At 52.1% G+C, this 14222-nt stretch overlaps 1 pseudogene; it reads right to left on the bottom strand.

Moving 5' to 3' along the window:
- Positions 1-532: 532 nt before the first annotated feature.
- LOC125507338 lies at positions 533-1641 on the bottom strand (annotated as a pseudogene).
- Positions 1642-14222: the final 12581 nt, after the last annotated feature.

Genomic DNA, 14222 nt, shown 5'->3' with positions numbered 1-14222 from the left:
AAGTCTGACAGTAATGTAGGGGGGTAGGTATGGAGAGGCAAGATCTTAGCTATGGAGAAGTTGTAAGCACGCGAGGTTTACGAGTTCAGACCCTTCTCGGAGGAAGTAATAGCCCTACGTCTCGGAGCCCGGAGGTGGTCAACTGGATTATGCGTGTATGAATTACAGGGGTGCGGACCCTTTACACTGAGGAGGGGGGTGGCTTATATAGAGTTCGCCGGACCCCTACGGCCCTCAGTTATGTAGGGTTTTAAATACATTAAGGTCGGGCGTTACTGGTAACGCCCTCAATAAAGTGCTATGATGATCATAAAAGCTACTTAATAACCGACCGTTAGCGTGCGGAGTGCCTTTAGGTCTCCTGGCCGTCGAGTGGTTTGGTCTTGGTTGAGTGATCGCTTCTTGGTCGAGTGTCTCCGAGTCTGTCGAGTGGAACACTTCCAAGTCGATTGAAAGGTGATTTCTTCTAGAGATGTCCTTGGGTAGGGCAGTTTGGACAGGTCCATGACCCTACCCTAGGTACATAGCTTCATCAGGTGGCACCAGGGCGAACAGCTCCTCCACCTGCGCCTTCCCGTTGTCGATGCGCATGGCTCCCACCTGGTGTGTGACCGCCTCCATCTGGAAACCCACCGTCGCCGCAGCAGGGGAGGCGATGCAGGGCAGAAGGCACGGGAGCATCTCCGGGCTCTCCAACTCGGGGGGGGGGGGGTTTGTGGCTTGAGGGGGAGGGGAGTGGCTACCGTCTTCGAAGGCCAGCGGGGTGACCAGGGCTTCCTACATGGCGCTCTCAAGCTCCAGTTGCATGCAGTCCGTGCGTGGGGGTGGAGGCAGGTTGCGCCCATCGTCGGAGATGGAGAAGAACTGGGCCACCGGGTCCGCCTCCACCACTGGGGGCGGAGGAGACGCAGAGCGCAGGGGGAGCGGTGGTGTTGTGCGCAGGGCTTGAGCACCCGTGGCCCTGCCGCTCGCATGACGGCCACGCCGGTCCGTCCCGTGGCGACGCCCGGCAGGGGATCTGTTGCGGCGCAGATGCGCTTCCCTGACGACGTCTTCGCTGCAGCCCCTGGCGTGGCAGCCACCGCCAAGGAGGCGATCCTTCCAGGAGCGAGATGCCCCAGCGCCGCCACATCCTCCGTCCTCCTCGCGGTCACGGGCACCACCACCGAGCACCGGGCCGCAGGCCACAGCCCCGACGCGCGGCGCCCGGCTGCGGGGCTTGCCCTGCCCATCTTCGACGTGAGCCACCCATGTGCCAGGCTCGAAGCGCGGGAAGGGGCGGTCTTCATCTTCATCCAAGGATGACAGGCCGCTCTGGCCGGAGTGCGAAGAGCGCGGCGAGAGGGGGGTCCAGTCCTCCAACAGGTCTACGTGAATCAGGAGATCGTGGCGCCGAACGCCTAGCGGCGGGGGAATGCGGCGATCAGCGGGGGCGAGGCCGATGATCTCGTCCGCCCGGCCCGCGCCCCGCTTGAGCACCCAGAGCGCGCGCTTGGTGGGGATGTGGGCAACATCCCACACCCAGAGCCAGAACGCGAACGTCTTGGTGTGTCCTCTCTCCAGGGTGCGCGAGTCGAGCCGGTCGACGCGGCCGACGTTGCCGAGGGCCTCCTCCGCACCCAGCAGCGACCAGAACTGCATGGGTAGGTCTTCGACGACGACGCGAACGTGGTGATGGAACTTGAGTAGCGCGGCGTGGTCATCTTCATTCCAGGCCCTGATGAAGTACTTGCATCCCTCCACCTTGATGACGCCCCGGCGCACGGTGTTGTCCCGGTGCGCAGGGAGATCGAAGTGGACTAGGAATGCTTCTGGCTGGTGGGCGGTGACGCGAAGCAGGTGCGGGGGGGTGGAGAGCTGCTCGAGGATGACCCTGCCCACCGCGGCGGGGGTGGTGGAGTGCGAGCGGTCCGCGGCGGTGAGGGTGACCGCGTGCTGGCGCAGCACGTGCTCCTCGATCTCCAACGTCGGGGAGGCCACGATGATCTTGTTGCTCTCCCGCGGCCTCCTGGCCGGGTCGCAAAGAGCGAGGCTTGCCATGGGGGCAGGGGGGCGGGGCGGGGGTGGCGCTGGAGGGAAGACGATGCGGTCGCGGACCGGGGCCCTTGGCGCAGCCGGGAAAACCAAGCGAGCACGGACAGCCCCTCCCGGGCCACCTTTTCTTGGGTTTTGCGGGCACTCCTTGCCGAAATGGCCCGCCCGCTTGCAGATGATGCAGCGGAGGGGATCCCGGCAATCTACACGACAGTGACGCTTACTGAGGCAACGGAAGCATTTACCTTTGAACTTGCTTAAAAAGGCCTCCCTCCCTGCGTCCGCATTGAATGATCTACGGCAGTCCGAGCGCTGGATCGGAGCGCGCCCGCCTCAATCCGCCGAGCGGGAGCCGGCCCTCCCCTTCTTCCGGGACTTGACCTCCGTCCATCCCCCCCCCACCATGCTGGCCTGGCCCGAAGAGGAAAGAGAAGCCGGCGAGGAGGGGCGAACCACAACGGATTTAAGGCGCGCCTTGCCCAATGGGAGAGGCCCCCAGATCCGGCGGTCCGAGCCGCACCCCGGCCCCGGAAGGCTGGCCGCGCCGCAGGATTCACGGCGTCGAGGCCGGATCTGACGCAGCTGCCGTCGAGGCCGCAGATCGAGGGGAGGAGAGCTGGGATGGTCCACCAGATCGAAGCGCGACCCCAGCGGGCGGGGAGGGGCTCCGACGGGCCGGCGCGGGGGGCAGGAAGCGCAGCTGGCAGCCATAAGGGCCGGGATTTTGGTGGCCGCCGCGGCTGGAGCGGCCAGCGGCGCGGGCAGAGGAAGGGGCGCGGCAAAGGAGCTGAAAAAACTCCAACACGGACCCCCATCACAGCTACTGTGCGCAAGAATAAACTTTGAGCGCCGGCCGCACCACACCCACCCAGGGCAGCCGCATTCCCGGTTTGAGGCAGGGCAGGACCAGTCGATAAGGCCAACTCCACCGCGTGACCCCATCCTGTCCGCGCGCGTTTGTTTGGGGTAAAACGGACGAATAGCGCGGCCTAGCGCGCGGTCTTAAACGGACAAATGTCCGGATTCCGTCCGTTTTTGACACAGATCTGATCAAAACTTGCGCTCAGTTTGGGGTGAAACGGACGCGCGCGGACGACCTAGACGCACGGCCTTGTCCCTCCTGTGGCCCGCCTGTCGGGGACACTAGCAGTCCCTCGACTCCTAACACTCCCACCCTCTCTCTCGCGCCCCACCCCACCACCGGCGCCGCCGCTATTCTCCGGCCGCCTCCTCACCGCGCAGCCTCCGGCCGTCCCTACCAAACCACGTCTCGACATGGCCGTCACCACGCCCGCGCTTTGGCCATAGTTTTGGCCGTCGCCGTCTTTACCGGTCGCAGAGGGGAGACGACCGACGGCGACGTACCACGGCGGCCTCGGCAGGTTCCGACGAGAGCTCCAGAGTGGCCAGTAGCCGGCCGGCAACCACCCCTGCTGCGTCGAGGTGATCATCGTGGCCTCTTTGCCACCACGACCGCAAGGTGTTCGGCATTTTGCCCACAAAGGTATGGATAGTGGAGACGAGTTTTTCTTTCATCACTTCATTTGTTCATCGGATGATTCGTCGTCGGATGATGAAGATCTTGTGGTGGCTGCACTGGTCGTTCACGACCACATTCAACGGCAGCTTCCTTGGTATAGGGGGTTAGTCCCTGGCAGTGCTCCCAACCTGTACCGCAACAGGGAGAGAGGCCACGCCCTGCTCTATGCCGATTACTTTGCCAACACCCCGCTCTTCAAGCCGGATAAAATCCGTCGCCGTTTTCGAATGGCAAGGCATGTGTTCAATCGTATCCGAGAGGGAGTGGTTGCTCATGACCCATACTTCGAGTGCAAGACGGATGCCCTTGGCAAGCTTGGATTATCCTCTTACCAGAAATGCCATCTGCACGCTTGCATATGGAATTCCAGGCGATCTGGTGGATGAGTATGTGCGTATGAGTGAGACAACATGTCTGATGTCAAAGTACAAGTTTTGCCAGGCTGTGATCGAGGTGTTTGGCCCAGAGTATTTGAGGTAGCCAACTGCCGCTGATACAGAGAGATTGTTGACGACCAATGCAGCTAGAGGCTTTCCAGGCATGCTTGGCAGCATAGATTGTATGCACTGGGAGTGGAAGAACTGTCCATTTGCTTGGCAGGGCCAATACAAGGGGCATGTCAACGGGTGCACTGTCATATTAGAAGCGGTGGCATCGCAGGATCTTTGGATATGACATTCTTTCTTCGGCATGGCAAGTTCTCACAATGATATCAACGTGCTGCAGCGTTCTCCATTCTTCGCGAGGCTTGCAGAAGGCCACTCCCCACCTGTCAACTTTGAGATCAACGGCCATCAGTACAACAAGGGATACTATCTAGCAGATGGTATATATATCCTCAGTGGTCAACTTTTGTGAAAACAATCTCGAAACCCCAAGGTGAGAAGAGAAAGAGATTTGCCCAAATGCAAGAGAGTGTTAGAAAGGATGTGGAACGTGCTTTTGGTGTGCTTCAATCCCGGTGGGGTATCGTTCGAAACCCTGCACTGTCATAGGATGAAAGGAAGCTTTGGGAGGTGATGAGTGCTTGTGTGATCATGCACAACATGATCGTCGAGGACGAGCGTGATGAGAGCATCTTCGACCAAGGATTTGATTATCGAGGTGAAAATATTGAGCATCTGCACCAAGACCCGGCCACATTTGAACAGTTTGCCCAATTCCACCGTGAGATGCGTGATTGGCACACTCATTTGAATCTTTAAAATGACTTGGCTGAGCACGTGTGGGATCACATTGGCAACCAATAGATGTATTGGTCCATTTTATGTTCAGTCAAGACAATTTCGATTTGGTTGTAAAACTGTTATAATTTTCAGACAAATATTTGGGTTGTAAAACTAGTTTTGATGAAAATATGGACATTTTTGGCCCTGACGGACAGGATGGGGCCGCGCGCTGGGCGCATGACCACCGCATCCCAGGACATGCCCGGACACGACCCCATCGCCCTACCCAAACGGAGAGAATCCGGGCAAAAGGGATGTCCGTTTGGGGTCGCGCGATGGAGTTGGCCTAAGCAATCCCCCCCCTTCCTCAACAGGCCTCCCAGGGCGTCTTTTTTAGCGCCGGCACCGAAAAAACAGTCCAGCCGCGTCCTCAGACCTTCGTTTTTCATCGGATTGGGCCGAAATTACAACCGGCGAAGCCAAACGGAACCCAGCACACCGAAGGGGGGGAGGGGAGGCTAGGGGCATCAGCTGAATCAAAAAGGCGCGTGGGCCCGCCCGCCTGCCTTCGTGCGATCATTTGGCGGCGGTACGTCTTGGATACCGCATCATGTTTTGAAACCTTTCTCGCGGTGTATATTATATATACCCAACTCGACATAAGTACTACAATAAAGTGCATAAATATACTTGTGTCGAGCATTTGTGGTACTGCTTATCGACCATTCACTGGTTCAGTACTTCAGGTGATTTTGAGACAAGTTGGTGCTGGTTGCTCTGCTTTCGAGATTTCAGTTTTCTCAAATGAATGTGACGCCAGCTGAGCTGGATTATTACCGTAGCAAGCAATGACATTGCCTGGAATGTTTATTTGGGGAAAAAGGGAAGAAAGAAAAAGGAATGATGCTGATTCTGATGTTGTTTACACGTAGTAAAAATTAAAGTAATTGGAAGCCGGATGATAGGATCAGTGTCTAGTGTCTTTTACTACTACCTCCGTTCGTAAATATTTGCCTTTTTAGAAATTTCAAATGGACTATCACATACATATGTAATATATAAACATATTTTAGAGTATAGATTCACTTATTTTACTTCGTACGTAATCAGTTTTTAAAATTTCTAGAAAGATAAATATTTAGAAACGGAAAGAGTACTTTGCTCTGCAGAAAGGGTATAGTGGTTGCGATCATGTGAGTGATAGCAGCCTGCGCACGCCTTTTGCCGCCTAAAACTAAAGCCGATGGTGAAACACCATTCGCTGGGGCCGTGGGTGGCGCCATCATGTTGTGACTGGGAGATGAGGTCTGTACAACCAAAAAAGCTAGGGCATGATGGTTCCTCCTAAAGCCTAAAGATAGACGGCGCAAGCGTGCGGCTCATCTGTTTGGTGGTACACTACTAGAGACTAGACTGGAATGTGGAGCTCTTTGCGCAAAGCCAAGGAAATCACAGCATAGCTGAGGTGGTGCGATTGGACTGGACGCCGTACGTCCTAGTCGCCATATTTCCTTGCCCCGTCCATAGACACATCATATACTCTGGGATTGCTTGCCACGCCCTACTCCTACTCTTACTCCTGCTCCTGCTCTGGGAGAAGTGAGGTGACGGCCCTTGGCCCTTGGTGGTTCTTGAGAGGAAAACACTCCCGCCAAGAAGGAGCGCGGCATGCATGCATCGTCATTGTGTGGATGGATGAGATGGCGGGAGGCGTGCGCCTACGGCGTCCACCCGTAGTGCACGTACCCGTCAGGCGAGTATCTATCTATCTTTGCCCCATCGCATCGCACGGCATGTAATGCATGGTCCACGCCTAGCCTTCCAGCCTTCTCTTCTCTCGGTGGGTCGGGGGCTGCTGTGTTCAGACTTCCATGCTCTCAGTAGCGAGCGGTGGGAACAACGTTCCAACGCTAATAATGCCATGCAGCACCCAAACCCAGCTCGTAAGCCGGTTCTGAACGTGTACCTGATGTTTCTCCTTCCGTGGAGATCACCAGGATAGTAGTGCAGGTACTGTAGAGAAGAATAAGCTTTGAGCGCCGCTCCCATCCGCGCAGTCCTATAGAGTCCTGGTTTGAGGCAGGGCAGGACCACTCGCGCACCAATGCGGCGAAACCGGATCCTCTAACATCTTCAAGGGATGCCACGTAAGCTATAGTAATCGTGACATCCTTTTTTCACATCTATATGGTTAAGCCTAAAATAATTATATTTAATTTGCAAATTACAAATCTACCGTTTACACTTACAAGAATTACGTGCAAACAAAATTATGGTGCAATAAATTATCTTTTGATTTCTTTGTACATGCTACAGTAAATCCGCACAGTAATTGCTACAATAACCCTGACATCCCTTCTTCATTTTACACACGCATGTCACTGTAGCTTGGTGACATCCGTTAAGGATATTAGAGGATCCGCTTCCCAATGCGGTGGCCGCGTTAAAGCATCTCCGAAAAGGTTAAAATGTGGACGACGTCGGTCATACTGCTAGATTACTACAACTTGCTTTCGCCGTCATCCATTCCAATTCCATGGTGGCAATCACATTTGTCCCGGACGTATGTGGTTGGATGCAGGTTATCTCGGACGAGATCTCTTAGATTGACTTTAGCAGGTGAGCAGTGACGCCATTAATTTCTGAACTAACATGAGCTAAAATGTACTACTACTTGAGTACCAGACGACACTTCCCCAGCGACAGCGGAGCAGCGTGGGATCCGCCTGCCCAGGCGTTCCTCATCAGCCACCACATCTGAAAGCGAAACCTGCGTATATACTAATCAAGTAATTCCTCTGTTCAGAATTACTTGTCGCAGAAATGGATGTATCTATACATATTTTAGTTCTAGATACATCCATATCCGAGACAAGTAATTTCGAACGGATAGAGTAATACGTACTATTTTCCCGAACTAATATAGGACTTTTAAGAGGGAGTACTAATCAGCACTGTCAGCGCCTAACTGGGGGCACCCCCGGCTGAGGGCGCTGGCTTATAAAGCTCAGCCTCCTCAGGTTCATAATCTGCGCAATTTCTTTTTTAGACAACAAATATGTATGAAGAGGAAGGTTTACGCTTCTGGGCACTGGAAGCAATTTAAGACTTGTTCTTTAGCCCGGCCAGAAGTGAAAAAAACGCAATGCATTTGTCTTTTAGGCCGACACCCAAAGTTGGTTAACATGGCCACCAATTCGAATGCGACACACACTAGTGGATATGAAAAGCTTTCTTTCTTTCTTCTCGCACACGTGAAATGTTTAAGGCTGGAGTTAGAGAATGATGCGAGTGTTTGTGGGATTTGAAGCCTGTTTGGGACCATAATTCCACTTTTAGACGCGCCAATCCAGCTCGATGGGTCACTTGCTTTTTTTTTTTGGCAGGAAGATATGGCTGTATTATAAAAGTTCATCAGAAATACAAACACCTTAAACATAATAAAAATCATATCAAGATTCCTGGATCATCGAACGACTAATACCAGTGACATAATGAGCGTGCCAATCCAGCTGAATGAATCACTTGCATCTGGCGAACACCATGCAAATTATGCGATGCAATTTAGGGTCAAACTTCTGTAACCATTTTGATTTGATTATGGCTAGTTGCTCATGAAAATATCTAAAGTTTTATCAAGGAACACACAATTTGTTTTTAAAAGCAAATGACGGGCTTGGTCTAACATGTAGCAGAAATCCTCAAGCCGGCAAATGACCTTTTATAGCATAGCCAATATCAACTCAAGTCGTCGCCAATTTGCCCATGATATACTCCCTCCGTTCATATTTACTCTGCATATTAGCTTTGTGTAAAGTCAAGCTTTATGAACTTTTATCAAATTTGTAGAAAAGAATATCAATACATACACCACCAAATCAATGCCATTAGATTATCATTGAATATATTTTCACATCATATAGGTTTTTTGTTGTGATTGTTTAAATTATTTTCTATAAACTTGGTCAAATTTTATAAAAATTGACTTCAGTTAAAGCTAATATGCGGAGTAAACAAAAAAAACTAATAAGCTAAGTAAATGAAAAATGGAGAACCTACGCAATCCTCCACCCCACCACACGCCATCTCATGTTAAGATAGGTCGGCAAGGTTATAATTGATCATTTTATCACAAAATTTACTATACCCAAGACGTAAGAAATGACCGAGTAATCTAATTGGCTTCATTAACGTGTTACAGAAATGGAAGTGGGAGCAGCAATCATAGCGATATGATAGGGATGCCAGTATATATGGCGTCCAAGTCGGATGCAAACCCCATGAGGGGACATTATCTTTGCCTTTTGTGGGCATTGGAAGCAATTTAAGACATGTTCTTTGGCCCGGTCAGAAGTGAAAAAAAAACGCAATGCGTTTCTCTTTTAGGCCGACACCCAAAGTTGATTAACATGGCCACCAATACGAATGCGACACACACTAGTGGATACGAAAGGCTTTCCTTTCTTGTCCTCGTAACCGTGAAATGTTTAAGGCTGGAGTTGGAGAATGATGCAGGTGCTTGCTGGATTTGCAGGTTGTTTAGGACCCTAATCCCACTTTTAGACGCACCAATCCAGCTCGACGAATCACTTGTATATTTTTTTTTGCGAAAAGACATGATCTATTATAAAAAGTTCATTGAAAATACAAAGTATCTTAAACATAATAAAAATAGCAGTGATTTCCGGACCATCAAACGATCACCACCACCATCAGAAGGAGTTGCACGTGAAATCACTTCCATGTGGCGTACACCATGCAAATTATAGGATGCAATGCAACGCAAGAAAATACCTCGTCCCCGGTCGTATCCATTGATTACTAGTTTTTCCCTAACCTAGCCGCTGCCTTGTGAAGGTGACAAGGAAGGCGATCCTCTACCCCAAGGGCAGGTCCCCTTCCCCTCGTGCCGTCGAAGGACCCCGTTGGTTTGGTTTTGTAGGTCGTGGTGCGTAGTTGGGTGGTGGGAGTGGCGCGCGGACGAATAAATCTGTCTCAACTCCACTCCCACATTGGCGGTGTCCTTCACGGCGGCATCTCGGACTTGATGGCATTGCGTGTTTGCTGATACTTCAGATCGGCGATGTTAGTGTTCATGGATGGCGTCGGTGAGGCGGCGGCGGGTCTCTCCTTCTGCTATGTCCCCATTGTTGCGGCACTGTTTCCGACGCCACAGTGGAGCAGGGAGGTTTCTTCGCCCGGGAGTACACGTAGACAATTGTCTACGCGGGTGACAACTGGAAGAAGGTGCATTATGTGTTGGGTTGGTGGTTGGAGGCTGGCATTTCCGGTTCCTCCTTCGACGTCATAGTCGTGCAGGGGTGTCAGTTCTGAAGTTCAATGGTGTGTCCGGGGACATGTTGCCTCAGTCTGATTCTTTCAACAACAATGGTTTTGTTTTAAGAAAACTACCTTGTCGGTCCGTATAGCTGCTGATCAGCCATAGAGCCGTGTCGAGTTCGGGTGAAGAGGTGATCTGTCTCGTTTTTCTTCGTCGAGAGGGGCATGCTCTGTTTTTTGCGTAGGATTATCCTATCTTTTCAGTACTGTAGTGTCTGTGTTTACGTGGCTTGTAATTGAATCTTTATTTTATTAATTAGACTTGTATTACCATGCAAAAAAATACCCCCTCCGTTCACAAATATAAATATGTTTTGAGTATTTCAACATGGATTATATAAGACTGAAATGAGTAAACAAATAAATATGTTTATATACGTTTAATTCAGAAAAAAAACTTAGGACATTTTTTTTGAACGGAGGAAGTATCTATTACGTACCGAGACAAACAAATGTACACACGTAAATTCCTTCCTGAGCGAAGACCCATCGCTCATGATTCGCAAAAAAGAAAAGACCCATCGCCCATGACAGTCCACACACAAAATCGCAATCGAATACGTCATTATTCTCTTCAAATAAAACGGCAAGTGCCCGGCAAAAAAAAAGCAAGTGTTTCAAATACGCATCAAGATTTGTGCTACGCGTACACACGGTGGGTACACCAAGATGAGACTGCATCAACGAGGTCTTGAAAGAGGAGATCACATGACGTCGACGTAGGAAGAGCCGCAGAACTCGTCGTCGGCCATCATCTCGTCGTCAAGCACGTCGACGAACCTGGACCCTCCGATCTCGAACCGCTCGATCCTGGCGCCCCGTCGGACCACCTCCTCGTCCTTCTCGTTGAACCCGACACAGTTCCTGGCGCTGAATTCCTCCAGCTGCGTGCAGCCGGCGAGAATGGCGAGCAGCTCCTGCTTGGGCAGGTAGGACGAGTCGAGGCACAGCGACCGGAGCCTGGGCAGCGAGGCCGGCATGGCCGCGGCGTCCTCCGGTTTGATGGCCCCGGAGGTCTTGAGGGAGGAGAGGTCCGGGCAGTGCAGCGCGAGCTGCGCGGCGACGGCCGGGAAGGACGACGGCTTGGACTCGAGCTCCAGGCGCTGGAGGAGGGGCCACCGCGGGACGAGCTCCGGCAGGCGGGCCTCGTCGGCGGCGGAGAGCAGCGGCGGGAGCGCGAGCCGGCGCAGCCTCGGGCAGCCTGCGGCGACGCGGTCGAGCTCGGCGGCCGGCGAGGAGAGGAGCGGCGGGAGCGCGAGGTCGGACACGGAGCCCGCCGCGCGGGAGAGGCAGAGCGTGAGGAAGCCCGCGAAGGCGAAGCGGGAGACGCCGTAGCGGCGCGCGAAGGCGGCGGCGAGGGGGCCCCAGGGCATGAAGCGCGCGACGTGGTCGTGGCGCAGGTCGAGCGCGCGCCACAGGGACGGGTCGGCCGCAGCGCGGCGCCAGCCGCGGCACACGAGCGGCGCCGCGGCGGCCACGTCCTCGAGCGCGAGCCGGCGGAAGACGTGCACCAGGCAGTCCGTCTCCATCTCGCCCCACAACGCCCGCGGCGCGCCCCTGATGCCACCGTCCCGCGTGGCTTCCATGGCCGGCCGAGCTCCTGCGGTTTACCGCCACCTCCGGTTCCCCTCCGGATGGCCTGGCCGGAGACGGCGGGCGCGATGCGAGCGAAAGAGATTGATGGCTCGGGCGGCGTTTAATACTCTACTAAGTCGTGCGATTAGGCGTGAGCTGAGATTTGGGAGGGTTGATGGAATGGAAAGAGGAGGTCTTTTATAAAGGGGGTGTGAGGGCTTCCGTTCCGCCAGCGTGTTTGGTTCCTTGGTTAGATAATATCGCACGTGGTACGCGACAGGCTTTACCCCCTTTTCCGCGATTTTTTGCTTATAACCATGGTCCATGGTCCATCGTCGTTGAACGCGCCTACGGCTGCGGCAGCTGCGAGGAACATGCACGAGAGCACGGCCTACCCCGTAGCCCTACCACTAGGGTTAAATAAAGAAAAATGTAAGGGTGCAACATTCAAAAAGAAAGCGCCAAAATACTTTTACGAATGCCGAAAGAATTTTAAAAATTTGGATTTACTATTTCATTTTTGAAAGAAGGATTTGCTATTTCTCAGATGCCGGAAATTCCTTCTCGCGCCAATCACTTTTTTCCTTCTTCCTTCCTTCTTATTCCCTCCCTCTTGGTCAGACCTCGCCAGAGAAGAACCAGCGCCACCATCTATCTTAAGGTGAAGTAACGACCTCATTATCTATCTTATGGGTGGTGCAGGTGATCGCCCGAGTTCTCCATTGATGCGGTGGGGCTTATAGCTAGGGATGGCCCGGACGGCTGTCAACAACGGTGGTGGGAGAAGATCGAGGAGAGGGCGGGGCGCACGGTAGCGCCCGCCGACCGTTGGGGCGGGTTAGGCCGGGGGATCGAGACGAGGAAGAAGGCAATGCAAACGATGAACAGTGCCATGATCTATTTTGGACAAATGGATCAAGATCTGATGGTTCATATAACAAGTGGCTGATGCGACTTTTTTCGAGGCACCTGCCAAATAGAGCCTCCCAAAAAAATTAGATGTGTAAGCGTCCATGTTTATGTTAAAAGCCTGAGCATTATAACCTGTGAAAAAAATGCAAGTTGAGTCCAAATTTTGACATTTCTAGAACCCCGACATTGTTTTTTTTTGCTTGACTAAGTGCAACCATTCCTTTTTCACATGAAAACTGTCAAGAACACATCAAACATTAAGGGCCTCTTTGATTCAAAGGATTTTTTATAGGATAATTGAAGGGTTAGAATAACTAGAAAACTTTCCTAAGAAATGCAATCCTATGAATCAAACAAACCATGCAGAAGAAATTTCGAAAGACTGGGATTCTTTGATATTCTCATAAAAACAGCTCTGTTTTTTTGGATCGAAAGAGTGCGCTTAGTCGAGGTACGCTCTGCTACTCTCTCTTCTTTTTACACATATACGCAGGATGAACACATTTTAGTCGTCGCGTGACAAGCAACACAAACCATTCAGGGACGGACACAAGATTCGTTCCATAGGACAAGCCCTTTGGACCAGCAATCAACCAGCTACTAGCCTACTAGTACCACCGCAAAGTCTCCGGAAGAAGTGACAACAGTACAGTACTATAGACTGGATTCTAGAACGGGTCACTTTTGAGCTAGAGCCTTTTTGGCTTGGAACTTAAACTTGTCTCTACTGACTTTTTTCGTCATCTGTGAAGTGTCAGCACGCAGCATTCTGTCATTTTCGTCCCTCCAGCTTCATCGGGGGAGCACTGTTTCTTCGTCCTACCGGCGAACAAGCCTTCGCCCGAGCTGCAAGTTTCAAACGTCCGACCTAACGTTTGGTTGGTGTGTGTGTGTATAGTGGCACACACTCCACTTGGCCGGGGAAAGTCAAAATGACTTGGGACCTTCCTTATAATATCGTGGTTAGAGCAGAAAGCAATTGGGGGGAGTTGCAAGCTTTCAACGGTCAAAATTTGGTTGGTATGTATGTAGCTGTGGTCGTTGGCCAAAGCAAGTGAGTTTTAACTTCCTCCCTTTAGGGGGAATGACACTTGGACGACTCAGATGAGATTTTTATTTTTTGAAAAAAAAAGAATGCATTAATATCGTGAAGATACCAATTACACTCAGCAGCTTCTACACCAACGAGATATTAGAACATCTATAGCCGGACGCCTCAAACATTCCTTCGTACGCCCACGAACGTGGCTGGTCAGTGGCCGGGCAGGAAAGAGAAGGAAAAACGTGAACCAATGGGATCTCTCATATCATTCCTATATGCCCAGGCTGTCCGAGAACCCTCACATCCATCTCAAATATGGGAAGGATACGAGGGCTCGCGGACGCGCCCGGGCATTCCGCCACGTAGGACGCGGCGGACCATGTTTTCTCTTTCTTTATTCATTCTTTTATTTCTCTATCTTCATCTCCACCAATCACATGCAAGTGACCAGACATATAAGAAGAAAAATGAGGAGTGTGGCTACGCGGATGGATACATAGGGGCTCAAAACAGACACGCCCGGTCGGCGTTTAAGGGGTCATATTTGCTATGTCGGGCTGTAGATGCTCTTACAAAGACATCCAGGATGCACACAGCCAAAGAGAAAATA

The sequence above is a fragment of the Triticum urartu genome, chromosome 5 (genome assembly GCF_003073215.2).
Source record: "Triticum urartu cultivar G1812 chromosome 5, Tu2.1, whole genome shotgun sequence".
Lineage (NCBI taxonomy): Eukaryota > Viridiplantae > Streptophyta > Magnoliopsida > Poales > Poaceae > Triticum > Triticum urartu.
This window is presented reverse-complemented; position numbering and strand designations above follow the sequence as displayed.